Raw genomic sequence first — 27106 nt, 5'->3', positions numbered from 1 at the left:
GTCTGGCTGTCCTGACTTGTTATTTGGCAAAGCTTTTGGAGGTATGAAATTGCACGCCAATACCAACAAGCACTGGCCTAGCTAATGGCTCTGCCTTTTGCGGTGCACAGCACAATCTTTAAGTGGACTTCTATCCAGACCTGCACAATCCATGCCATGCACGCTATATGTCCCTTTGCAGGCAGCTTATGCAGGTTTAGATATTCCACCAGAATAGGGACTAAAATAGTTAAATATTGAGGTAGAAAATATTGTGGAGGTAAGAATATATGGATGAGTGCAAGTATTATACTTAACATCACATGCATATATCTTGACAATATATATTTTCAAAGTAAGTAGATGTGGAGTTAGAAATACTAAATCTACACCTATTTGGGTGAACATACGTTAACAATATTTTGTTCCCTAATATTTATGCCCCAATATTCTGGCAACACAATATTTGTATTTTCGATATTTGTCATAAAAGTGCACACATGCGCAGTCAGTGCACCTTTACAAGGACTCAGTGCATCCCTTCACAATTTCTAGAATAACATTTGCAACTGTTCCTTGTGGTAATATGAATGCCTGGATAACGTTTCTGGCTTTTACACAATTAAAATCACAACATCAAGTATTATTAGCTAGGTAAGCTGCTTACATCTGACATGTGGCTGGCGCGGGTTCCTCTCTAAAGGTGATGTCTCCTTGCACCGCCTCATCATGCACAGGGAAGATGCCACCGATCACGATATCTCCATCCTTTGAATATCCATTTGCTTCAATTCTCAGGAGATGGCACCCATCCTTCAAGCCCAGGGCAACTGACCCTGGCATCGAAGAGCAGGACAGCAGGTACACAATGAGACTCTGGAAGCAGAGAGCCCTGATGAAGGTCCTCCTAGCCATTCGTCTCATAGCATGAGGAGACACCGTGTACAATGACCTTCTGACCTGGTGGTCTAATGTCCACACCACCTCCTTTATGGAGAGAGAGGGCTGTCCAAGTGAGTATGACTCGGGGCAGAAAAATGCATCCTTGGCTTTATATGTTAGTGGTTAGTGGGGCTTCCTTGCTATCGTGACTTACCATCACTCCATCATCATTCATCATCATGAACCAGTATCCATCCTAAAGTGTCTCAGGGACATGGGGAATCTATGAGTTTAATAATTGAAAACAGGAGAAAATGAGAAACATGATAACAAGCAGAGACACGGCATGGGTATGACCCAAGCCCCTTTCACCCTGTGTCTCAGTGAATTCATCAACAGGTTAGAGCTGCTATGAGAAGTCAACATAATTTAATAATAGTCCAGTTCTTGCCACAGTCTGTGGTGGTTCACTTTGGTTATCTGCCACAGTGAAAGTTAAGAGCCCATATCAATCAAATACCAGTATTGCCATGTATAACACTGCAGCATCTAGCATATATCTTCTGCAGGCTCTTGGTACCTGGCAGTGGAAGCCCTACATGTATCTGTTGTCCACATGTGGCATGTCATTGGATCTGCTTCAGACCCGGAGTCACCGGACTCTGAAGTGATAAGAAGCCGAGCCTCAGTGCTGGTTCCAGCAGCTCTGTGGCTCTCAGTGGTGACCCAGCAGGCAGCAGCAGATCAGCTCCCAGCCACAGCTGAGCCACAAGTCAATGGAAGCAAGAGCCAGAGTCAGTGAGGCATGGGTAAGACTTGACTGAGTGTGTCGGTGTGTGCATGTCTGCAGGGAAGAAACAAGCCTGGCATTAAAATATCAAGTGTGGGTTCAGTCCTGAAGGAAATGGATGTATCCTTCTACCAGGGTTCCCCTGAAATAGGGACACACTCTCTGGTAGACTTTACTTGAATGTCCCCTGCTCCTAAAATCCTCCTGCACGCTCTCAGCAGCGGTCCCTCTAGTCCCTAAAGCATTGTGAGTGCCTGTTCAATCGCTGCAATCTTTTATAGGTAAGGAGAAGTCCCCCAGAGAGGGACAGGAGGAGCTCTGCAGTAATTGCACCATGATCACAGGTGGAAATTAGTGTTGAAGAAAAGAATGTTTAATGCACAGAACACACCGCTGCCTCAGGGGGGTAGGGAAGTGAAGCGGTGTCACTGGTTACCTGAACTCTGAAACTCCTCAAAGAACTTGTACACTGGAGGCTGTGGTCTTGTGCACTCTATGAAACACATCATTGAACTGGCTTTTCTATTACAAAAACATTCCTGCACAAAGCGGCTGGATGTGAAGGGTCAATCAGCCATGTACAAAAGTACATGGAAGGTCTGAGCAGTCTTCAGATGGACCAGTCTATATGAGAGAGCACACACTGACACCAGTGAGAACCCTGTCAGAAATTCAGAAGGATTTTAACTAATTCATTGCTGCCTTAAAGGAAAGAGAACAATATAACACACAATAACAATTTTCATTACAGATTTAAAAAATGCATGGACATCAACTCTTAAGAAAATGTTAAAATCTTATAACACATTGTCACATTTACTCAAATATAGATGGATTTGGTGGCTTGTTTGCCAATCCTTACATTGTGTCTGCTGGAAAGCAGACTCTCTATAGACATCCACAAGAGATCTTGTTCAAAACAGACGTAAGGCACAGAAGATGGCGAGCCTAATTTTAGAAGAAGAAGTTGTGAGAAAGTTCCCCGCTTTTGCTTGATCACCCACCAACATTTTGCTAGATTTTATTGCTGGTGTATGTACTCTTAATAATGAGACACTGCAGTCCAGTGACTCGTGTATGTGCTCTGACCCCATGTGGATTTGGCTAATCCCCGATTAACATATTTAATTTAACTATAAGACCTTAGTATGTGGCACTCTGTTTACCCTGGGCCTATAGGTTAAATGTCACTAGTGGACTGCAGCACATATTGTACCACCACAAAAGTGAAAATGCAGGCCAACCCCTGCAGCCTCAGTGTGTAGTTTTAAAGCTGCAAATTTGGCCTCACAAAGTGAACTTATGGTTAGGCTTAAACCTTGTTTGTTAATATGTGTAACTCACCACAAAGGTAGGCCCTAAATGCCCAGAGGGCAGGGTGCATGTTATTTAAAAAGTAGGACATGGGTACCTATGTTATATAGGTCCTGGCAGTGAAAAATCTGCAAAGTCGATTTTCATTGTTGCAAGACTGGATAACTCCCATAGAAAATTACGGAGGTACATTATATCACCCTGCAATGTTTAACTTCAGTTTGGAATTAGCTGTAAACATGTTCAAGGATTCAAATTCATAGGAATTTAAAATCCAATCTGATGGTATAGTCAAATTTTAACTTACTATTTTAAAAATCCCCCTTTTAGAAAGTTGGCATCTTCTTACCTAAAAGGCTCTAGTAACTCTTCCAGATATAACCCCCAGCTGTCATCTAGCAGCCTGCTGGGAGTTCAGAATTTCTCTAAGGAAAGAGAACAGAAGGGCATTAGATGGGAGGAAACATGACCTCCTCTTGAGAGGAAGCCCTGGGGCTTGTGGCCACCAACTGTACAAACTTTAATGGGGCATCCCTGTCACAAGCAGATGTAACTTACGCCTCGGCCTACCCCTGCCATTGTCCAACTAGCCAGTGTTGCACTAGTCCTAGTGGGGGTAAGACCTACTTCAGAACTGGTGTGAAGGGGGAGATCCTAATTTCCCTAGACACAGCTCAGCGGTGTACCCAAAGTTTGGTTTAGGGGAAGTATACATTTGCTATGCTGGATTTTAGCAGAGCAGGGCACTGTGGGATTGTTTAGGGCCAAACCCACAGGAAATTATGTCAATGTGGCTATGGTTGCCTCTGGCAAAATGTTCCCTATTTGCCTGGGAGTTTCCCCCACCCACAAGCTGGTGTCAATTATAAAAGTGGGAGCCCCTGACACTTACTTTAGAGCACAGCTGGGCCTGAGTGAAACAGAATAAAAACTGCACCTGCTGAACCCTTTGGCCTTCAGGAAGAGGACTGCACCTTCTGTAAATTGTGCGAAGAAACTCCAAGGACTGGACCTGTTTTTACCTGAACTCATAACAGAAGAGTGTACTCCAAGGTCTAGTTTGCTGCCTCCTGTTAATCTACAGGGACACAAAAACTTCAACAAGTTTGCCTTCCTAAAGGGCCCAGCTGACCAGTTCCAACTAGAGTTGCCTTGGCCCTGCTGGTGGCTTGACCCCAAGTAATGTCCCAGTGATCCTTAAGTCCTTGGATAAGCATCAGAGTGTACTTCGCCTGCCAAACCCTAAAAGCTGAGACTTAGAAACCTTTTCATGAATTTTTGCCAAAAGATTCAGAGACTACCACTCTGCAGCCTCCGACATCGCACTGCAGGTTGGACTCAACTTTCTGCTTTGCCCCACTGAAGGGATCCTGACTGCTAAAAACGTTTATTAGTCTGAAGGAAGAAATCTTCAGCAGACAAAGGCGCCAAATGTATCTGCCTTTTGAGGGACCTTCCTTAGGTGCAAAATAATATTTTTTCACAATTAAATTTCTTTCTAAATGTCAGTGGCTCATGGAGCTCAATTTGGTCCCAGCGTACTGCCTTGCCTCGCTGATGATCTTCAAATTCCTTTCCGGAAACTAGGCCAGAATGGAAATATTTCTCCTGACCAGATACCCATGGTTGGTGCTTTGTGTTATATGGTGTTGGAACATTTTTAAATTTCCCTAAATCTAAATGTTGTTGTTTTGGTGTGTAGTTGCACCTGTCTGCTTTGTGCTACAGACACCACAGGTTGAACCCAGGGTTAAAATATTGAGAGTTAAGTGGACATTGTAAGCAATAGTGTCATTACTTGAAGAGGGCTGCCATCCACTCCAACTAATAATCCACTTTCTCACAGGAGTAAGCTAATAATGTACTCTGAATCCCCAGCATAAGACCAAAAACCCAAGAGGGCAGTTTAGGTTACTTGGTGGAGTGACACTTCATTGTTTTGGTGTAGAATCTGCTCATAACATTGTCTCACATTAGTTGACTGAACCCTCCTACTTTTTTGGACATGAATTGCAGGAGCACCCACAAGTACTTAGGAGGGACCAACCTTCACATATTCTCTCCATTGTCACATTTATTGTGCAGTGGCATACGAGTAGTTGGAGGACTACTCACATTTGACATTTCCAGTATTGAAGAATCAAACCATGTGAATGGTAAGCAAAGATGCTAGTAACTTTGTTTCACATGGCCTGCATCAAAGGGACAAATGGCCTGATTTAGTGATGCAGATGAGGGACATCCACCAAGAAGCCGCAAGTGTCCCATCAACCCTAGTTAGAGTGCATGAACATCAATATATTCTAAATAGGGTGGAGGGGGCTTTGGCCAAACTATAAATTGATGCCTAAATATATTTATTAATTCATATGTTTTTGCCAAATTCCAGGGCAAAGTGGATATGTAGAGAGCGTTGTTGCTTATGTCCTGCTGTGCCATAGGTTGTGTAATAGACTTCAAAATGTGGTTCATAGCCAGCTATGGCTTACCATTCCGCCTATGTGCAACTTGCATATGAAGGGGTTTTTGCATTCCAACAAACAGTATGGAGGACTGCTCATAGCATAGATCAGGTAAGAGGACCTGTCCTGCACCAGAAACACAGATGTGCTGCCCACGAATTTAGCAATTTCACTAGTTAGAAAACCAGATCCACACCTTCTTCCGACTCACATTGATTCTACATTTTCCCTTGTCTGCTTGTCCAAGTTACTAGAGTACATGATTGGGTTCTGTGATTGCTGCAGTCTTTTGCAACATTTTTCTTGAATATTTGCCCTAAGTTATTGAGTCATTTTGCCTGAACCTGTTACATTACCAGCATATTAGACTAGGGCCTTGGGCTTCCCTTGGACTTGGAAATAAGCTTTGAAGCCAGAAACAACAAGGTCAATGTTTCTGAGGGGTTAAGTGCCTTCATAAATCTTGAGTAATGCAACACAGCGCGAATTGCTGCATTGCATTATTCTGCGCCAGAGAGATGATTCCATGGGTGTTGTGTGAGTGTTACGAAGCAACATCCATGGAATTTACACATTCCCAGATTTACCAGAAGTGCTAGACATGGGAATGTGCCGAAAAAACCTCAGGTGAGGCGTAACGAGGAGAAATATGCTTTTTTTTCTCCTTGTTTTTTCCTATTCCTATGTGTGCTGCTTTCTGCAGCACCCATAGACAGAGGAAACACTCTCAGTGGATTGATTTTGTTCAGGAAGGTGCCCCTTAGTACACAAAAGCAATTCTCCATACAATGCAGGCACCCTTGCACCATGGTAAATAGCCAAAATTTGGGGATCAAAGCATTGATGCCCGCACACGTCCTAGAATCCCTATTAGTCAAAGTCTAACGGTGCAAACGGGCTTGAGGCACAATCCCCTATACCTCCAATGAATGGGTAGCTAGCAGTGACACAACCGGCTTGCCCAAAATTACATTACACCAAATAGCCCAGCACATTTACATGAAAATATAACAAATAGGCAATCAGAACGCCAAAGTATTCCAAAGAAGAGCCGGTGGTGTGTTCATTTTCAATTTGATCCTTTATTTTTCTTTTTTTTAAATCTTTTCCCCATGTGTTAAAGCCAAATGGTTGCGCTGCCCCTCGCTGTGGAAGATCCGACTGCCCGAATTATACTCTATCTGGATATATAATGAACAGGAAACATAATCTGAAGTGAAATGGATCTCAAAGTGGGACCTGATAATCTGATTCTAAAAAACCATTTGGCTTTAACACATAGGGAACACTACAGGAAAGCGCAGGACATACATACTTTAAAGCCCTGAAGAAGTCCGTGTATGGATGAAACGCGTTGGCGGTTTCAAAAGATTAAAAAAAATGAAAAATAAAGGATCAAATTGAAAATGAACACAACATCGGCTCTTCTTTGGAATACTTTGGCGTTCTGATTGCTTATTTGTTATATGTTCATGTAAAGTGTGCTGCTCTATTTGGTGTAATGTACCCTTGCACCATGGTGCCTGCATTGACACTAGGTAGACAAAAGGGTGCCAGCGCTGGAGAAAAGGCAGGAATGAGCCATATTGACTTTAATGTGGTGCAATCCTGCCCTTTCTCTTTCACACAGAGCAGCCCAGCAGGGGTAATGGCTGCACTGTGTTACTTGGCCATAAAAATGGTCCTGAATTTACATAAACAATGTTCATTGGAGTAGCAACAGGACAAAGTAAGAATGGGTACTTAAATTTAGGATCCAATATTGAACTTAATGAAAAAGAAACAGCAAAGTATAGGACATTTATTTTAGGTGTACTAGATACCCATCCATTGGCCCAAGGTATTTGGGTAGTATGAGATGTTTTACTTAAGGTGAGGGTAGAAGGATGGAAGTGGGAAAATTAATTAAGCGTTTTTCCACAAAAAATCAAATAAATAAGGTAAAGGAGATATAATCTTCCCTCTGGATGTAGTGTACTGGGAAGACATGGCTTGGCAGCTCGGGCTGGACTGTTCCCATGAGGCACAGCGTCAGACTGATTTGCATATGGCCATGTCTGAACTGGGATGGTGGAGTGAGCTAAAGAATGATGATGGATTAAACCCAGATCAGCTCAATGGGGGTGAGTGTTTGATTTACTCAAACGCTCCGGTCATCGTCTCCTTTGGTATCACTTTGTTCGCCTTAAGTTGGCAGGGTATGCTCAGACGTGGGTCCCTTGCTCACTTTGCCACTGGATTCAAGCTAGCCTGGCTGATGACGGATGATTAGCCAGAACCCGGTCCCAGGATGCTTGTTTCTGGCCCAGGGAAGACATGGCTTGGCAGTTCGGACTGGACTGTTCCCATGAGGCACAGAGTCAGACTGATTTGCATATGGCCATGTCTGAACTGGGGTGGTGGAGTGAGCTAAAGAATGATGATGGATTAAACCCAGATCAGTTAACTGGGCGTGAGTGTTTGATTTGCTCGAACGCTCTGTCCATCGTCCCCTTTAGTATCGCTTTGTTCGCCCTAAGTTGGCACGGTATTGCCAGATGTGGGTCCCTTGCTCACTTTGCCACTGGATTCAAGCTAGCCTGACTGATGATGGCTGATCAGCCAGAAACCGGTCCCAGGATGCTTGTTTCCGGTCCAGGGAAGACATGGCTTGGCAGTTTGGGCTGGACTGTTCCCATGAAGCACAGGGTCAGACTGATTTGCATATGGCCATGTCTGAACCGGGGTGGTGGAGTGAGCTAAAGAGAGATGATGGATTAAACCCAGATCAGTTGACTGGGGGTGAGTATTTGATTTGCTCAAACGCTCCGTCCATCTTCCCCTTTGGTATCGGACCTTAGCAGTTGACAGAAGAGTAGGTGGTGCACTTAAGGCACACTAATAGACTGAGAAACATCAAATGGAGAGGTATGATGAGAATCAACTGCTGACCAGGGGTGCTAAAGGCAGCATGTGCTGCTGTTATGGTGAGCTGGTCAATAGTGCCACATTTGATGTAGGACTGAAGTAGAATAAAGACAGAGGACACATGGTTACAGATAACCTAGGAGATAACATATGAATGGGGGTTCTTTCTGTGCAAGACGTTCTTCGGAATTTCAACAAATGTGAGCGAATAGGTTGTGTTTAGAGACACAGAGAGTGGGAGCTTAACATGAACATGGGATGTTCAAAAGCTCTTGAGATGAAAATGGGTTGAGAGATAGGAAGGGCAGAGTGGGCAAAATGTGTAAAAGGCAGAGGAAAAGATGTGTTTAAGAAGGGGATCAGACAGGAAACAACTCCAGTAGAAAAGTACATGTACTGGACAGCTTAGTAAATTAAAGGGATGAGAAGGTGTGGAAGACATTTAGGGGTCCTTGTATAAATTAGTTCCATGGGGTTTTGGAAAAAAATAGGGAGTGTGGATACTGTAAGAAGGGCAAAAGGACAGGGGTGCTGTGAAGGTAGTGTGGATGGTAGAGACTTTGAAAAAATTGATAAATAAGAGGTGAAGAAAGACAATTAAGTTGGAAAGCTGATGGGGCAAATATCTTAGTACGCAAACCGTAACTCACACAAATGCAATGCTTATATTCTCTCCCTTGATGTGAAAGGTGTAACTAGAAATTTAAATAATGTTACAGATAAAATGAAATCTCATATTAGCCTTATCATCATGAAAGGGTCGACTATGAATGCAGTATTAATTATTGCCATCCGCATGTCATTTTCATCGATTATGTTGTCACTCTAGATGTTCATACTAACTGCTATAAATATCACAAGGTCTTTAGCATTGCATTTGCTGTGTTTATTAGTGTTTTCTTCTTTATTGTATGAAATTGTGGTCCTAACCATATCTTGTTTTCACCTACACGATAATCCCAGCAGTCCAGAGAAAGGAGCCAGCTCGATACTCCTCGTCCATCCCGGAATTCTGGCGTAAGGGGGAGCCAATGATCTCTATGCGACACCGTAAAGCTGAAGAGGAAGCGCAGCATGTGGAAAGTGGAGCGGGAGAGAAAGAAGTGAAGGAATACAGAGAGACAGCAGCGAGAGAGTCGAGGCAGAACGAAATCCCAGACTGGTCAACCCCGGTTAAAGCGGAGTCACCCCAAAGAGTGACTGACGAAGCAGCAACACCTGAGGCAGCAGTCGAAAACCAGGGAGAGGAGTCTCCTGTATGCCCAGCGCTGCGCTAACCTGGCCACGCCCATGGAGGGATGTGACTTCACCAGGTGCGTGCAAGGCTCTCCATCAAGGGCCAGAGAGCAGTATCTGGGAGAGGGGTAGAAGGGAGGGCTGGGGATTACCAAGATATGTCACCTCCCCTAATGAAGTAGACCTTCTGAACACTTTAATATTAGTCTAAGAAGATTGAAGGTGATTTATGTGACTTTTTTTCAGAGAAGTCCTCACCTTTCTTTTACAAATTAAGGATGTTAAGAGGAGGCAAATTCCTCTATGCCTTAATCCTCCTCTCCCTCAAAACCCCCACCCTCACTTCCTATCTAACCGCATTCCCAAAAGAAATAAAACAAAGTACTCCCTTTACTAACTCCACAACAAGAAACAAAATTCTCAAAAGGATAGGTTCTTACCTCCATTACTGTTTCTGTCAAGGGTATACGCAGATAGGAACTCCTTAGGCCCTGTAAAGAAAGACAACATCATAAAGCTCCTAATTGGGACTGCCTTCTGTTTACAATACCGTATTGTCATAATCTTTTTTTTGTTGCAATAAACTAAGGAGAATAAGGAATAAATCAGCCCTTCGAGTGTTTTTTGGACAACTACCCCTTACAACTGGTGACACTTGTAAATTCCAGTTTTTTTGGGATATTGTTTGAATGTGAATTTCGGAGGACTTTTAACCTACAAAAAAATGAGATAAGTAGAATAACCAACACAAGGAGCTCAAAGTGCTAGGCATTTTTCCTTGTTACCTTTAAAAAGCATACTTATTTACCTGTTTAAACTATGTTTAAATGTTAAAAAAAAAGCTAACCATTGCTTCACTTTTATCTTTTGTGTGTGTTTTTTTATCATATATCACATTCGACAGTTTCCAGTAGCCTACTCCTGCTGTGCATGGTCAACATACGGGCCATTCTCAGTGTTCGCAGACCTCAGGGGCTGCACTGGGAACCACTAACCAAGCCGCAAGGTACAAGAGCCCGCTATGCAGACAGAATATTGAGTTGGAAATTTCGACTTACGCAAATATCGAGTTGGAAATATTGTGACACAGAAATATCGGCAGCAATAATATCGTGGTCAAGAATATCGACTTTAAGGTAAGAAATAAAGTTTTTAAAAATATCGAAGTCATTAATATATTTGCAAAAATATAGTAGTTTAAAATATTGATTTTGTAATTAGTGTTTGTAATTTAGTATGTATTTTAAATGTATGCAATCTATTTTTATTGCATTAGGATTGTTTTTGTTGTTTAATATATGTGTTACATTTTTAGTAGTTATCAAATTTATTTTTATTACAATTTTGTGTTTTTTAGTTCTGTAGCGGGTTATGGGTTTATAGAGGAATAGGGTAGGAAGTAATTTAATTATAATAAATTAATGATTATTTTTTATTTAGTAATATTTAATTTAGATTTTATTGTGTTAATTGTGGGAAGAAAGGTATTATTAATGAATTATTAATTGGTTGTTAATTATTAATAATTAATTAATTGGTAAATAATTATGGTAATCGTGTTATTTTCTTAAGAGCGGGTTGTGGGGTTTATAGGGGTAAAGGATGGGAAGTAATTTAATTATCAAAAATGAATGATTTTCTGTTGGTGATATTTTGTTTGCTTTTAATTTTGAACTGACTGGAGTGGGAATATAAATTTGTACACCTCCGCTATCCAACACTTTCCCTAGTGTTGCACTAACTGGAGTGGAAATAGTCATTTTTACCTCTCCGCTATCCAACGATTTCCTTACTGTTGCACTCAGTGGAGTGGGAATAGTCATTTTTATTCCTCCGCTATCCAACACCTTCCATACTGCTGCACTCAGTGGAGTGAGAATAGTAATTTTGACTCCTCCGCTATCCAACACTTTGCCTACTCTTGCACTCACTGGAGTGGTAATAGTAATTTTTACCCCTCCCCTATCCAACACTTTCCCTACTGTTGCACTCACTGGAGTGGGAATAGTAATTTGTACCCCTCCGCTATCCAACACTTTCCCTATTGTTGCACTCACTGGAGTGGGAATAGTAATTTTTACCCCTCTGCTATCCAACACTTTACCTACTGTTGCACTCACTGAAGTGGAAAATTTTAATTTAAAACTTAAATAGTTTCATGTATTAATTTATATTATATTGGGTTTTTTCAATTACATTTTATGTTATTGGTGTTTGTATATATTTTTTATTTATTTGTAAATTTGCATACATACACTTATAAAATAAATTTAAATGAATAGTTTATTCATTGTTTTAAAGTTAATAATATATATATATATATTTTATATACGTATGGTTATATCTTTTAAATGAATTTTTTGTTATATTTGTTAAAATGTATATTAAATCTAATTTATTTGTTTAAAGTAAATTGTATTATTTAATAATATTTTTCATACATATATTAAAATCGAAATTTTGTACAACTATATTTTTTACATTGATATTTGTTTTCCAAAATGTTGTACTTACCATTATAAATGTAGGATGTCAATATTTGTGTATGGAGATATTTTGGGGGTCGATATTCTATCAGTGAACCCAAGAGCCCATGGCAAAATTAGCTTTTATTTTTTTTTAAATTTGGGCTTGTGGCCCCTTCCTAACAGCCAGGGGTCAGGTGATGCTCCCCTTGTCCGCTTGTATTGTTTTTATTAGAACATCGTGTGAGTTTGGGGACCCAAAATGAATATTGGTAGAAAGTGCTTCCTCATCCATTAAGATTTATACATTTTCAAAATTTAGATCCCCAAACTCTGTGTATTACTGGTACAGATATTTACATAATTTAACTTCATATCCAGACCAAAACATTTTTAAATATTGATTTCTCATACACTATTCCCAAGTTGGCAAAGACACTTCTCTAAGTGAACTTCTACCTTCATGCCAAGTTTGGTGTCATTCCATTCAGCTATTTTTTCTGTAACAAGGAGCAAAGACTACCATGCTATTTAAAATAAACAATTACCATTTTTGCTCCCCCCGTAGCTTATGGATGGATGGATCTGCAAAAAACTTGCCATGCACAGCCAAAATGACTGATTACATTTTTTATTGGAATTTGTTTTTGCAGGAAACCTAAAATTGGAAATGTTGAGCTAAACAAAAATGCAAAGGTGCTATCAAATATGAGAAGGGGCACAAGGAGAACAACAGACAGACAAGAGATGTTGTTGCAGAGTGAAGGTTCTGAGTGGGTAGATGAAGCAAGGTGTTAAGGAGCTCACTACGGAGAGAGTTAGGGCCCGATTCTGATGTGGGTTGGAAAGCTTCCAGACCAAATTGGTTTGGAAATGGTTTCCATCCCACTCGGATCAGAAGAGTCCGACCGACCGAGTACGATGCATCCGGATGCTTCCAGATACAATTTGGTTGGACTCCCATTGACTTCAATGGGAGCATATGTTCCTAAACGCATCATAATTGGGCTCTGGGTCAGGGAGACACATTCCCGATCCGATTTGGAAGGAGCAAATGCCATTAGGAGGCCTTCCTAACTGCATCGGAATCAGGCCCTAGGTGGGAATGCTTTCGTAACCGCATAAGAATCAGGCCCTTAGAGTGAGGAAACAAAGTGAGGCTAGAAATTAAATAATGCAAGCATGGTGGAAGGTGTGAAAAGGAGGCAGACAGAAGATATTGGCCATGTGAAGAGAATGAAGAGCATATTCAAGGAGATTAAGCAGAAATAATGATCAATAATCCATACAGGAAATCGTAACGCGAGCATGAGAGATATTCAGTAGAGTGAAAGGAAAAAGGGACACATTTTGTGAATATTGATTATTAAAAAGCTGATGCTGGAAGGACTGGGTGACTGTGGTGCTATGTGAGAAAAATAGGTTTAGCAATTACCACACAGTTTTGTGCAGAAGGCTAGAAAGAGAGGGAGGAAGGAGACCTAAGACAGACACAAGGAGGAGAATATCCATTAAAAATAAAAACCTCACACATAATAGGTTTTAAGTGAAGAGAGTGTAATGCGTAATGGCCAAAACAAAGGAAGAAGAGACAGAGTCTCGCAGCTGAGAAGTAAAGGTAGAGGAAATATATTGATCCGTGTGTCTTCGAACACAGAAACCACATGTGAGGTTGATAGACCCTTTTAATGCAGCGCAGGGTCTCAAATAACATGAAAAAGAGCGAGGAGAGGACAGATCCTTTAGAAACGCCATTCAGAAAAGGTTTAAGTGTACATGAATGGGCAATCCAAGTGAGTGAAGAATTGTGAGAAGAGATGTGCAGGGACAACTAATTTGAAGGGACACAAAATACTTGTATAAGATAGATAAGAGCAAAGGATGGAGCACTGTTTGTTTGAACAGGATTTTGCTTTTGTTTAACATCCATATATATGTTCTCAAACTTTAGCTTCTCTGAATCTCTCTTCATTCACTCCCATATATGGCATGATTGTGCCCCCACTAGCTCCCGATTCTTTAAATCACTGACAATGAAATCATGACATCGTATTTCAACTTCTGCATGCTTGTCTTTAACCTAATTCCTTACATTCCCCTTGAAATGGTTGGTATGCATTGTGATTGCGAGTGAAGCTGGAGAAAAACATAAAAGGAAACCTGTTATTAAGAAACCTTTTCTAGGATCCTGTTTTCTTGCTGAATGCACTTCATGTCACAAAATGTCCCTGCATTCTCTTAATATTTTAGATCATATAGGGCCATATGTATGAAACTTTGTTTTTGCGATTCTCAAATAGCGATTTTTAGAGAATCGCTATTTAAGTATGTAGGATTTGCAAATAATTTTGCGAATCCTACATATTCCTTAATTGCGAATCGCAAATTGCAATTCACAATTAAGAAATACCTCCCTATTTATTCCTATGGGCCTAGAGGCCCACAGGAATGAATGGGATAACATTCTCAATTTGCCATTCTCAGTTAGAATGCAATTTCAAGGGTGCCAGGGTGTCAAAAGGGCACCCTGTTGCACCCCTGAAATGTACATGTGTGCACATGTGGCACACGTATGTGCACCACATGGCACTTTGAAAAATGCAAAAAGTGCATTTTTCAAAGAAATCGCAAATTACCACCAAATTGAAGTTGGTGGTAATTTCCGATTCCTTAAGGCCAAATTGCACTTTTTCTGTGCTTCTTACAGTGCATTTAAAGAAACCGCCAGTGCTGCTACCACATTCAAATTCTATTTGCGGTGCATTGAAAAAAACAATGTCACATCAACCACTTTTTCCGTTGGATTTAATCCCAATTTCTTTACACAATTCACATTACAGATTTACCAATTTAACAATACAAACATCTTTGAGTATATCTCTAAACACCCTTTTTCCTTCGTAAACAAAAAATTAGGCACCTTTTCTTTCATAAAGACTTCACTTGTGAATCTTCCGAGAAAATACAGAAAGACTCACCCATTCGAAAATTTAAGTTGCAATTTGAGAAAGACTTCTAGCCTCTTGGTTTTCCGCAATTGTTTCAAGCGGACGACGGACATCGAACAAGACATGTAAAAACATTGTGTCCATTTGCAATGGGCCTCGCACCACCATCAGTTTGCTACAAGTGTGACAGTTTGGAGAAATTGAAACGTTCTATGATCGACTGATCATTTAGTATCGGAGAAGCTATTCTGGTCCTGAGAGAACCCCCATATTTGGAGGGTTTGAAACGCTTAGGCCATTTTGTTAAGGCCAATCAAAGACTAAATGTGGACATGTCTATGATTTAGAGAAATCTATTTTGTTGATGGCCTTGTTGTTTATTGCTAAATATTTTTTTGTGAATTTCTGTTATTTTGGGAATCAGACTGGCTATGTGTATGTCGGTATGTGAAGAGTGTGTCTTGATGGAATGAGTGAGGTGGTGAATCTGATAGAGTAAATGTTCTAAAAAAATTCAAAGATGTTTGTATTGTGTTGTTGGTAAAGCTTTAATGTGAATTGTGTATAAAAATTGGGATTAAATCCAACGGAAATAGTGGTTGATGTGACATTGTTTCTTTTCAATGCACTGCTAATAGAATTTGAATGTGGTAGCAGCACTGGCGTTTTCTTAAATATTTGACTTGTAGAAAGTGGGCATTTTCTTGTTTCACCATCCTGTGTGCCTCTGCCTGTTTGTGTATTCACCATTTGGTTTGGAGTGACAGGAGCTGAGGATGTGTATTTACTAGGCCTGGGTGGTGAACTCTGCTCAATTTGCGGACTTTTCCGCACTAAGGGGAGCACGCAAAGTTCTGTAAACCCCCATGGAGAGGATATTTTTTAGCGCTCTCCAATGTCAATTTGGTGAGCGCGAGCGAGGAAAAGCCACCTCCAGGTGAAATTTCTCAACGCGGACAGTCAGGTTTCTCAACGCGGGCGGTAGCGGATGGTCACAACCGATCGTGTTGAGAAACCTTCCGTTCGCGTTGCGAAAGCACCGGCTCAGGTAGAAAATCTACTGGAGAGGCAAGCCAAGAAGTAGCACCCTCTTAAACTGTGCATGGTGCTGTTTGTGCTGATGTTACAGTGTGGGACAAACACATGGTGCTGAAAATCAATTCGAACTGCATGACCAAACACACTCCTCTGGTTGCGGAAGTCCACGTAGCATGGCAACGTTTTTGCGTCACTATTCAGTGTTCCGTATAGCAGACCTCCGCAAACTCCGCCCAGGCCTAGTATTCACTCTAGACTGTAACAAGAGGGGGTTGCTGGAAGTCCTGCCTTTCCTGGTCGAATCATAGAGAGGCTGAATAGACCTTTCTGCATTTAGAATGGTAGGAGAAGTTGTCACTAGCAACTAAATAGGCTGTGCCTGCTCAGCAACATTGCTGTCTCCACATCCTGTAGTGAAGATGTATTAGAGAGGACATAACTGGCTTTTACTATGCTCAGATATTTTCTGCCTAAAACTTCAAATGGAAAAGTAGTATAAATATAAGGGCCCTAACCCCAGAACTTTAGAACTCATTTGGACTAAAGAACCTACCAAGAAGAACAGCTGGAGAACTTGTGAAGGGGAACTACAAATTTGCTGTGTGGTTTGCTGTATTGGCCTGCAGTGGCTGCTTCTGTCGTGGACAGTGAAAGGACTGGACTGGACTTTCTGCAACTTATTTTCTTGAGTTTTTCCAAGGGATTGCGGTAGAGCTTGCCCCCTGTTCAAGAAGTCTCAGGAACAGCAAAGACTTCAAGATCATCTGCTATCAGCACTGGAAACTGGGGGTTTTCTGTGAGAACAGAAGAAAAAGCAACCCGATGCCATCAACTATTCCGCTGCCAGCTCCGTGACCTGTTGGGACTGCAGAGCGCACCGCCCCGCCACACCGCACTGCAACCCTGATCTCACCGTCGATGCCGTCCGATGCTGCCACTGCTTGCACCGTAACCTGATGGCACCGCACTCCACACCTCCTAGCTTCACATCGCCAACTTGGTATCCTCAACAATGTAGCCCCACACCGACATTGACGCCTCAGCCTGCACCATGGCCTGAGGGCACCGCTCATAAGTTACACAATGCACCACACTGTCCCACAACGCAGTTCTGGCCCACCGTTGCCATCGACTCCAGATCGTCTACTGACAACACCGCTTCAGCAACGATGATGCCGCTGTTTGCACCATGACCTGTCGGTACCACAACGAGCACCGTCCTGCTTCTTGCCGATGCTGCTGGACGCTGTCACCAAACCACTGCCAGCACTGCAACCTGAGGACACCACACGCCGCATCACTCCACTTCATACCATGCCAGTTGACACCAGCGCTCCTGACTTCTAAATTACAGAGTTTGATCTGCAATGTGTGTAACTTCAAGGGCCGGATGACTCCTGCACTGACTTCCGAAGCTGATGCCTGCCAACTCTGCATCTTCGCATCTAATTGCAAGATCCACAAAGCCCAGCATTTCCACGGTACAGTTCGCTGGTCTTCATGACACCTCGATTGGCCTAAATGATTGGATTTGTTTGTTATGGGCACTGTGATAGGCCGGGCGGAGCTGTCGAATTCAAGGAACTGTATTTTAAGTCTATTTTTGAAATATTCATATTTTGATTACTGTATACTGGATTTTTATTGTATTTGGTCTTGTTTTACACAGACAAATATTGGCTATTTTATTAAAAAACTGGTGTAGTGTTTTCACAGTATTACTCTACATTATGTGCAAATGCTTCACACATTGCCTCTGAGATAAGCCTTACTGCTCATGCCAAGCTACCAAGGGGGTGAGCAGGGGTTATTTTATTAGTGTAATCCGCTAGCAGAGAACAGCAGCAGGGCCCAGTTCATCAGGGTAATTGGATTTTAAATAAATATTAAAATTAGTAGTTGAATCATCTCTGTAGCTTGTCCCAATCCGACGACAGCAGAATTATTATTTTAGCTGAACTTTAGGTTTTCTCAAAGGACAACTTCAGCTCTCTACAGAGTGATAAGCTTTCACAGGCTAGTCAATTTAGGTGCATACCAACACTAAATTAGTACATGTGCCACACTTGAATACCAGGCACCCATCTGGGCTCCAGCACTTATTTAGAGGTAACACGTTATATTTAAAAGACCAGTTCTGTCAAAAACTTTATTTTGAAAGGTAGGTCTGCAGGTGTCAGGCTACATAGGTAAGCCTAAAGTCATGTTCTCATGGTCTGCCTAGTGGATGGCACAACATGCACTGCAGTCCTTACGTAGCATTTAACTTTCCATTGATATATTTTTCCTCACCATATAATGTGGCCGCACTGGAAAAATATTACAATTGCCAAGTTTATCATGTTTCTGGGGTTATAGCACATGCATGGTGGACTGGACAGCAGTGCCCCCGAGTGCAGAGTTAAACACAACAGCAATACCAGTCTGCAAAAAGAAAAGAATGAGGGTGATCACGCAAAAGAGGGATTTTTCACTCTCTAAAGCTGCCTAAAATGTAGTATCTCTATGCTGATCTCTACCCTAGTACTCCTTCCTGTCCTACAGTAGCTCAACCTGTACCTCTACCATGCTGCCTATACCATTACCTATCCTAGATTTCTTGGCAACTGGTTATACCTCATACCCCCACTTCTACATAGAACCTACAGTGCTGCCTTTACTGTAATCCCTCTACCACTACCTGTGCCACAATATCTTAGACCTTGCATACACACTAACAGGTTAATCCCTATCTTTCCATTTTTCCACTACCCCTACCTACACTTTAACTTAATATGTCTACTGCTACCTTTATCATAGTACTTCTACCTAAACCAATACCCTAGACCCACTACTCATTGTCTATCTCTATTCCATTTAGCCCTAACTTTACCCGTGTACATCCACTCCTTAGTATGCGATGTACCATTATCACTACCTGTACCAGTGCCCTACTACATATAGCCCTGCTCATACATCTATTTTTCTAAAACTGTCAACACCCTAGTACCTCTGTCTTATCTACACCTCTGTATCTCTGGCTCTACCCCTGTCTATACCCTCTTACCTTAAACAAAAAGGGGGGGTGTAAGAGACAATAAAGGTCCAGTACCCAGGCTCCAAAGTCGCTAGTACAACAAGCAGTGGATTTAATGTTCCTATCAGAAAGGAGAGAAGAGAGAAGGGAGGACGGAGAAATGGGAATCCTAAGGATTATATTTTGGTGCCCTCCCACATGCCTAGGAATGTACTGCTTCATCATCGGGCATGCTCCTCATAAGGCCGGCACTGCAATGCCCTATGGGGCTCATGAAGGGTCGCTTTAGCTGAGATCTTTTTAGTTGTTTGCCGTATGATGAGAGGTGTCTGTGTGAGCGCGTTGTATCTTTTATGCATTGCCTTTCTACACTATGGCCATCTAGGTCCCCATGTTTTACTGCATAGTTTTCTCCTGACTGCCATTGCCTTGTTCCTACAGTTAGCAGCTATGTGCTACCAACTGTTTTTTTACCTATGGGGCATAGTCGACTGATCCACACCTTTGGGCGTCTTTTCACTTATGATACGCTGTGTGACACCATCATGGATTGATTTTTTTTGTTGTCTGCCCCACATATGTCCACTTGCCTGTACAGTCATTATGTGCACTAGTATGTTTGTTTTTACATTTTTCACATTGTGGGGATTGATCAGCACCATCAATAGCATGCACATGTCTACCTTTGGATATGCAACTATTTAGTCTGCTGGAAAAGCGATCCTGGTGATGCATTGGAACATACATGCAAAATACTTGTTCACTTTAGGTTCCTTTTTTTCATTTTTCTTCATTAACTTTTAGGTTGGATGGTCAATTTTTATCTCTCATTGAACCAAGTATCTCCTTTTATTGGAATACCTACATTGCACATCATGTCTTAGGTGTGGGGTAGGGTTGTACAATTTTTTTAGGTCCTGAAGAAGTGCAGCAGATCCTTTTTTGGGAAGTTGAGTGTGAAACATGTCGACCTGACAACACTCACAGATTCAGACTACTTGGTACATCACCTGCCTGCAGTAACCCCAACCTTATTAAGTTTTTTAACCCTGCTAAAAGAACCACCATATTAAATCCAGCTGGTATCTCTTGGACAGTTTGAGCCTCCCCTCACTTTACTACACACACTCACTCCACCCCACATATTCACAACACCCTTACACAGACATCTCTCATCATACAGTAAACAAATAAAAAGATGTCTCTTCGTGGGGTCTGTAGGGCATTGCAGCACAAGCCCTATGAGGAGCACTCTCAATGATGAAGCATGACATCCCATAGGATGTGTGAGGGCACCAATAAATAATCCTTAGTATTCCCATTTCTCTATCTTTGTTTATCTCTACTGTGCTTTCTGATAGTACCATTACCTCCACTTCTTGTTATATCCTATTACCTTCAACCATATTTACACCCTGTGCATAGACCCCTACAGTTTAGCAATTCTACCACTGCCTGGACCCAAGTGACCCTACCCCTATATCCCTATACCATAGTACACCCACTCCTACATATGTACCTCTACACAGTGTATGCCATTATAATATTACCTTCACCTAAGTCCTTTTGCAGCTACCCTGCCTATACCCAGCCCTCTCTGCATCTAGTTATACACTTGAGCATCTGCCTATACCTTAATACATCTACAATTACAAATGGGCTAGTATATCTGCCATTACTCATGCATTGGTATTTCACCTCCAACTGATTCCCAAATATCTCCTCCCATTTTCCTTTCCATTAATTCTACTCTTTTCCTAACTCGTTTTCTGTGATGGTTCATGTACAACTTGGTGGGTTTTGCTGTCTTTTTTAACATGTTTATTTAAGAATTTTTCTCTTTCAGGAAATACCTCCACATTTCAATATTCTTGTCTAGCCAGATTAAAGTTTTTATAGTGGGATATCTGCTAAATGAAAATCCTGAGAAAGCATACTTAAGCATTCATAGGGCGTGATTTAGAGTTTGGCGGATGGGATACTCCAGTCACAAATGTGATGAATGTCCTGTCCATTGCGTTAAGAGTTGTATAGAATAAAATGCACTTATACTAAGATGGACAGGATATCCGTCACATTTGTGACAGAGTATCCCATCTGTAAACTTTAAACCAGGCCCACTATACCCTGTGAATTTCTTTCATTCTCTTATGTAAAATATAATTATTTACTAGGGTAAATATGATTATTGTGGGGGTGCTTTCGTGAAAATGCATGCAGACATAATGGATCTTGAATTAATTCCTACATTTCTATCAGCATGCAATGAAACATTCATTCAATTGCATGAAGATAAACGAGACTTCAGATTTCCGGTGAAAAACTAAAATTCCTCCTTACAGTTCTCTTTTGTTGAACTTAATTGTATACAAACTTTTCCTTCATTTTTCTGCCTGATGTTGAGTTCCATAAACTCAGAATTCTGTTCTCATTTGTTGGATATTTATTATTGTTCTTTCTCTCAGATGCGACTCTCCGTGTGCAGCCCCAAGTTTATAAAGTGCAACTACTCACCTGTGAGAGTCTCAAGTCATTGGGGGATGGGGTGCTGCTGGTCCCTCTGGGTGTGGAGGATCATCCGAAGAGCCAGGTCTTGAGGTCCTTCTAAAATTGGGTACCATTATTTGAATTTCTCAGATTCCATTGAATGCTTCAAATGTGCCCAGAATCTGTAGCCCATTGACAAAGGGGATGGGTGCATGCCAAAGATCTCAGATTTGTTGTCTATAATGAAAGCTTTGGAATCATATTAGCAGCAACCAACATTTCTCCTCTGTAGTCCCTGTTGTCATATTTGGATTATTACCAAAGCACCCAAATTCCAGCCTAAGCTACCTCCAACGCTTATCCCTTATCTTGTGCTTCCTATGCTGTTTGGTTTCATTGGTTATCCCACCTCAGTGAAATTACGCATTTGCCATACAGCCTTTGGGTGTAGCATTTGCTTTATGCGTCTCTTGCATATTGGCCAGAACCATCACAGTGGTCATTACCATCATTGCAACCAGAACTAACAGTTGATTAAGAATGAGGGTTGGGCCTCATTTGTCATATATAATTTTCAGGATTACATGCTCTTCCAGATCCTGCTCTGTATCTTTTGGCTGGTTCTTGCCCCCCTTTCTCAGAATATAACACCCCCACGCAGCCTGCTATGATCATAGTGGAATCCAATGAGGGTTCTTCAATGGCATTCTGGTGCATATTTGGCTACCTTGGGCTTCTAGACACCATCAGTTGATCACTTTCAACTTGTTTGCCTTCTTCAGTATTTGGCTTTCATTTGTTCCAGCATATCTTAGTACTAAAGGCATGTACCTGGTGGCCATGGAGATTGCTTGCAATTTTTCTTTTATTCTGCTTATTTTACCCAAAATGTTCTATTATCCTGATAAGACCTAAGAGGAACACTGATGAATATCTAATGGGACAAGAGACTGGTCACACCAAGGGTGTTTAAGTTGACCATACAACAACTGCACTTGGTATATATTTGCTTTATTTGCAGTCATGTGCACAAAATCTTAGTGCCACACATGTGGTTTAATGGTTATTGTGGAAATCAATATTCATTCAACTGCTCAGGTCATGGTTTGTAAAAGTAAAGTATACAAGACATTCAATATGGTAGACACCCAATATGCAAACTGTCCATTTCTTGAACAGTCAATGAACAATGGACTCATATTAAGACATTGCATGTGACTTATTTAGTGTCATGCTTTTTAGGAATCTATATGCTGTCTTATGCATTCATGGGTTATCCTCAAGAATCCATTCAGAACAGGTTATTTTCAGAGGAATTGTGAGGGAGTTCACACAGAATTGTACCTCAAATTAAAATTTTCATGCTTTCAGGAAGGAAAATAGGGGTGTCAGACAGTGTTTCTAAAGTGGGGGTGACCAACATACCTTAAGGTGGGATGATTTATGAAAGATTTTCAAGATACGTTTGCAAATAAGTTATCTTTAGCTCCATTACATTTAACAAGTGAGAATCAGACACTATCTGACTTAAGCTGTAGACCTCTATCTCAACTACTGTTCGAAGCTGTCTCAGGGTGATTTCTGGTTGCACACCATTGTTTCTGAATATGATATTTGTGCTAGCTACCACGGATTTGGTGTGTAGTCCAATGCCATTATAAATATCATCCATGAGGAGAGTTCTCTTTCCTCGCTCTTGTAAGGTCGTATGACATTCTGTCAATAGCCTATATTTCCCTGTCAGATTCTCCTCGGAGACAAGGAAATACAACCACATTACTCTGAATCTGAAAAAAGCATACACTGGCTCCCAGTCAAGGCATAGATTACATTCAGGCTTCTCTTGGCTGTCAAGGAACATTTATCTTCAGAAACTACTTTAAGTGGCCTATTTTCTTTTCATCTCAGGTGGCTTCCAAGAAACACTCACTCCTTTTAATACCAGCTAAAAACTTCACATGTAAAACACCAGCCCTTCATGCAGGTAGCAGCAATCTGCAGGAACAATATGCTCAAGGAATTGAGCGCTCAATCAGCCTATCTGTTCTTCTGACACCATTGACGAGGCATATATCTGTCTTGTTTGCAAGCTCCAAGCTGCACCCTTCTCATTCTCACACTTGTTATTATTTACTAAATGTTTGCTGATTGTACACTTTTTCTTTACTTGCAATTGATAAGTAAAATAAAATATGTTCTTCTGGACCCCTCTCAATCTGGATTTTGGGATAACCACAACAACGAGACAGTCCTAATCTATACACCTAATTACTCCAGAGTCCTCCTGTACCACGGGGGAACCCCAGCCCTCATCCTGCTTGACCTGTCTGCCACGTTTGACACCATCTCCCACCACATCCTCATCAACAGACTCCACCACAAGGGATCAAAGGAAATGCCCTCAAATGGATTGTGTTGTATCTCACCAGAAGAAAGCAAAGAATACATCTCCCACCATCAACTCAGAGCCCAAGAAGACCCTTGATTCATCCCTCAGCCCAACCCTCTTCAGCACTGACATGACCTCCCTGTCCGACACGTCATATTACACGGACACAACATAATGTCCCATGCCGATGACACACAGCTCATCTTCTCAGTGCCTGAAGACCCCTACACCACAAAAGCTAACTTCCATAGATGCATGATGAATGTTGCTAACTGAATGATGGACAACTCTCATATTCAAGAGGGACAAGACCGAAGTCCTCATCTTTGCAAACAACACCTCACCATGGAATGACACATGGTGGCCTGCAGAACTTGCCCCACCCCAACAGACCATGCCTGAAACTCCAGAATCATCCTGGATAACAAGCTATCCATTAAAAAAACACATCAACACAGTCTCATCTACCTGCTTCCACACACTTCGCATGCTCCCCAAGATCTTCAGGGACTCCCAGTGAACATCAGAAGGACCACCACTAGGGCCCTCCTCACAAGCAGATGGACTACGGGAACAGACTCTATGTAGATATGACTGCACGCCTCCTGAAAAGACTCCAGACAATACAGAACACAGCATCAAGACTTATATTAGACCTCCCCAGAAGGACCCACTACACACCCCCTCCCAAGAAACGACACTTGCGCCTGATTCAGAACATGCTTACCCACATCTGAAAGGATCTGCACAATGAAGAACCAGCATACATCAACAAATGCCTGATGGTCTCCCAACCAACCAGACACCTTCAATCAGCCTCCCTCGCACACACCCTAAGAAGCAGCCGAGCCAACAGTGGAGCATGCTCCTTCTCGCACCTGGCAGCAAAGGCTTGGAACAAAAGCCCCTTGCACTTCAGGACTGCTCCTTCACTCCAGCAATTCAGGAGGGAACTGAAGACCTGGATGTTTGATTGATCAGACATCCATGCAGCATCCATCAGCTCCAGTGCCTCAAGACCCTCATGGGTCTAAATACTTGATTGATTGATCGATGTTCTCATTTTGTATTCAAATCTTTTTGTGCACAAATGAACATTGTTTTAGAAGAGACTTAATTACGAAGATCAGGAGCAAACGTCTACTTGAGACAAGATATGCCCATTTTGAGCTTGAACAAGAGACATAAGTGAACATGTTACTAGATGCTGCCCATATCTCTATCAACATAGTAATGTTAGCCATAAGAATTCATCTTCTTCACAGTGCAGTATAGAATTTTAACGTTTATTATGTGTTGTAATATAATATGGAAAAGTTACAACCCTGATTTGTTTTTAAAATCTCTATTGAAAAATTGTTATTGTATCCTATATTGTTGTCTTTCTTATAAGAGACAAATGAATTAATAGAAATAATTCTGAATGTCTGACAGGGTCCTCGCTGATGTACCCATGTAATATCTCATGTGACCTGGTCAATTTAAAGACCTTTCATGTACTTTTGTGCATGGCAGATTGACCCTTCTCATTCAGCCTTTTTGCACAGCAATGTTTTTGTAAAAGTAAAGCTAGTTCAAAGATGTGTTTCAAAAAGTGCACAAGACCACACCCTGTGTGTAAAAGTTCTTTAAACGGTTTCACATTTCAGGTGACCTGTGATACCGCTCCACTTCGCTATCCCCCTGAGGCAGCCAAGTGTTCTGTGCATTAAACATCCTTTTCTTCAACTCTATTTACCACCTGTGATCATTGTGCCCAGACTGCAGTTACTGCGGGGCTCCCTCCTTTCCCTCTCCGGGGGGCTCGTGCTTATCTATAAAGACATATAGTACTTGAGCAGATACTCACAGAACCATAGAGGCCAGAGTGAACACAAGGATTTTAGGAGCAGGGAACATTAGAGTTGACTCTACCAGAGAATTAGTGCCTATTTCAGGTGAACCCTGGTAAAAAATGATACAAACATTGTCCTTCAGGACTGAAAGTGCACTTGATATTTCAATGCCCGGCTTGTTTCTTCCTTGCAGACATACACACTCATGCACAGCCAAGTCCTACCCATGCCTCACTGTCTCTCCCTCTTGTTTCCATTGACTTGAGACTCAGTGGTGGCTGGGAGCTGCTCTTATATTGTCTGCTGTGTCACCTCTGAGATCACCTCTGAGATCCAGACACCTCTGGGGCCAACATTCATACTCAACTTTTTAGCACTTCAAAGTCCGGTCTGAAGCAGGTCCAACGACATGTCACTTGTGTCCAACGGATACATGTAGGGCTTCCACTGCGAGGTACCAAGATACTGCAGAAGGCATATTTTGGATGCTGCTGAATTTTATGCATGGCAATACTGTTATTTGATTGATATGTGCAGTTAATTTACACTGGGGCAGATATCCAACTTGAACAATCCAAGACTGTGGAAGGAGCATGGAGTGTTATTAAATTATGTTGTCTTCTGAAAGCAGCTCTTACCTGTTGTGGGTGAGTTCACTGAGACACTGGGCTACTGGGCTCAGGTCTTACCTATGCCTCGCCTTTGATTGGGATCATGTTTATCAGTACACTGTGATTTTGATCAGTAGTCTCATAGATTCCCTGTGTCTTGCGAGATACTTTAGGACAGATACTGGTTTATTGTGATGATAATGGAGTGATGGTGTGTGGCGGATCGCATGGAAATCCCACTGACAAACAACATGTATGCTTTCCTGCCCCTCAAGGCATACATGCTTGGGCAACCCCCCTTCTCCATAAAGGTGATGGTATGGACACTAGATCACCAGGTCAGAAGATCATTGTACAAGGTGTCTCCTCAAACTATGAGACACATGGCTTTCAGGACCTTCACTAGGCTTCTCTGCTTCCAGAGGCTCATTGTGTACCTGCTGTCCTACTCTTCGATGCCAGTGTCAATTGCCCTGAGCTGTATGGATGGGTGCCATCTACCGAGAATTGAAGCAAATGGATATTCAAAGGATGGAGATATTGTGATTGGTGGAATCTTCCCAGTGCATGATGATGCAGTGCAAGGAGACATCACTTTTAAGGAGGATCCCGCGCCAGCCACGTGTCATATGTAAGCAGCTCACCTAGCTAATAATTGATGCTGTGTTTTTAATTGTATATACGCCAGAACTTTTTTTCATGCATCCAAATCAACACAAGGTACATTTTACAATGTTTATATTAGAA

General features: G+C 41.7%; 1 protein-coding gene across 4 annotated transcripts in view; it reads right to left on the bottom strand.

The window, feature by feature from the left end:
* The window catches only part of LOC144798569 (vomeronasal type-2 receptor 26-like), a 607526-nt gene that overhangs the window by 114282 nt on the left and 466138 nt on the right, over positions 1-27106 (bottom strand). For 3 of the 4 annotated variants that reach the window (XM_078669515.1, XM_078669516.1, XM_078669519.1), the window contains one exon: positions 10011-10061. The gene's annotated coding sequence lies outside the window, so the exon portion shown is untranslated. Of the gene's footprint in view, positions 1-3314; positions 3389-10010; positions 10062-27106 lie in introns of those variants that run through there. The other variant, XM_078669517.1, reaches the window with a different exon arrangement.

This window comes from Lissotriton helveticus, chromosome 12, assembly GCF_964261635.1.
Source record: "Lissotriton helveticus chromosome 12, aLisHel1.1, whole genome shotgun sequence".
NCBI classification, from domain to species: domain Eukaryota; kingdom Metazoa; phylum Chordata; class Amphibia; order Caudata; family Salamandridae; genus Lissotriton; species Lissotriton helveticus.
The sequence above is the reverse complement of the archived record's forward strand: the minus strand, read 5'-3'. Positions and strand labels throughout refer to the sequence as shown.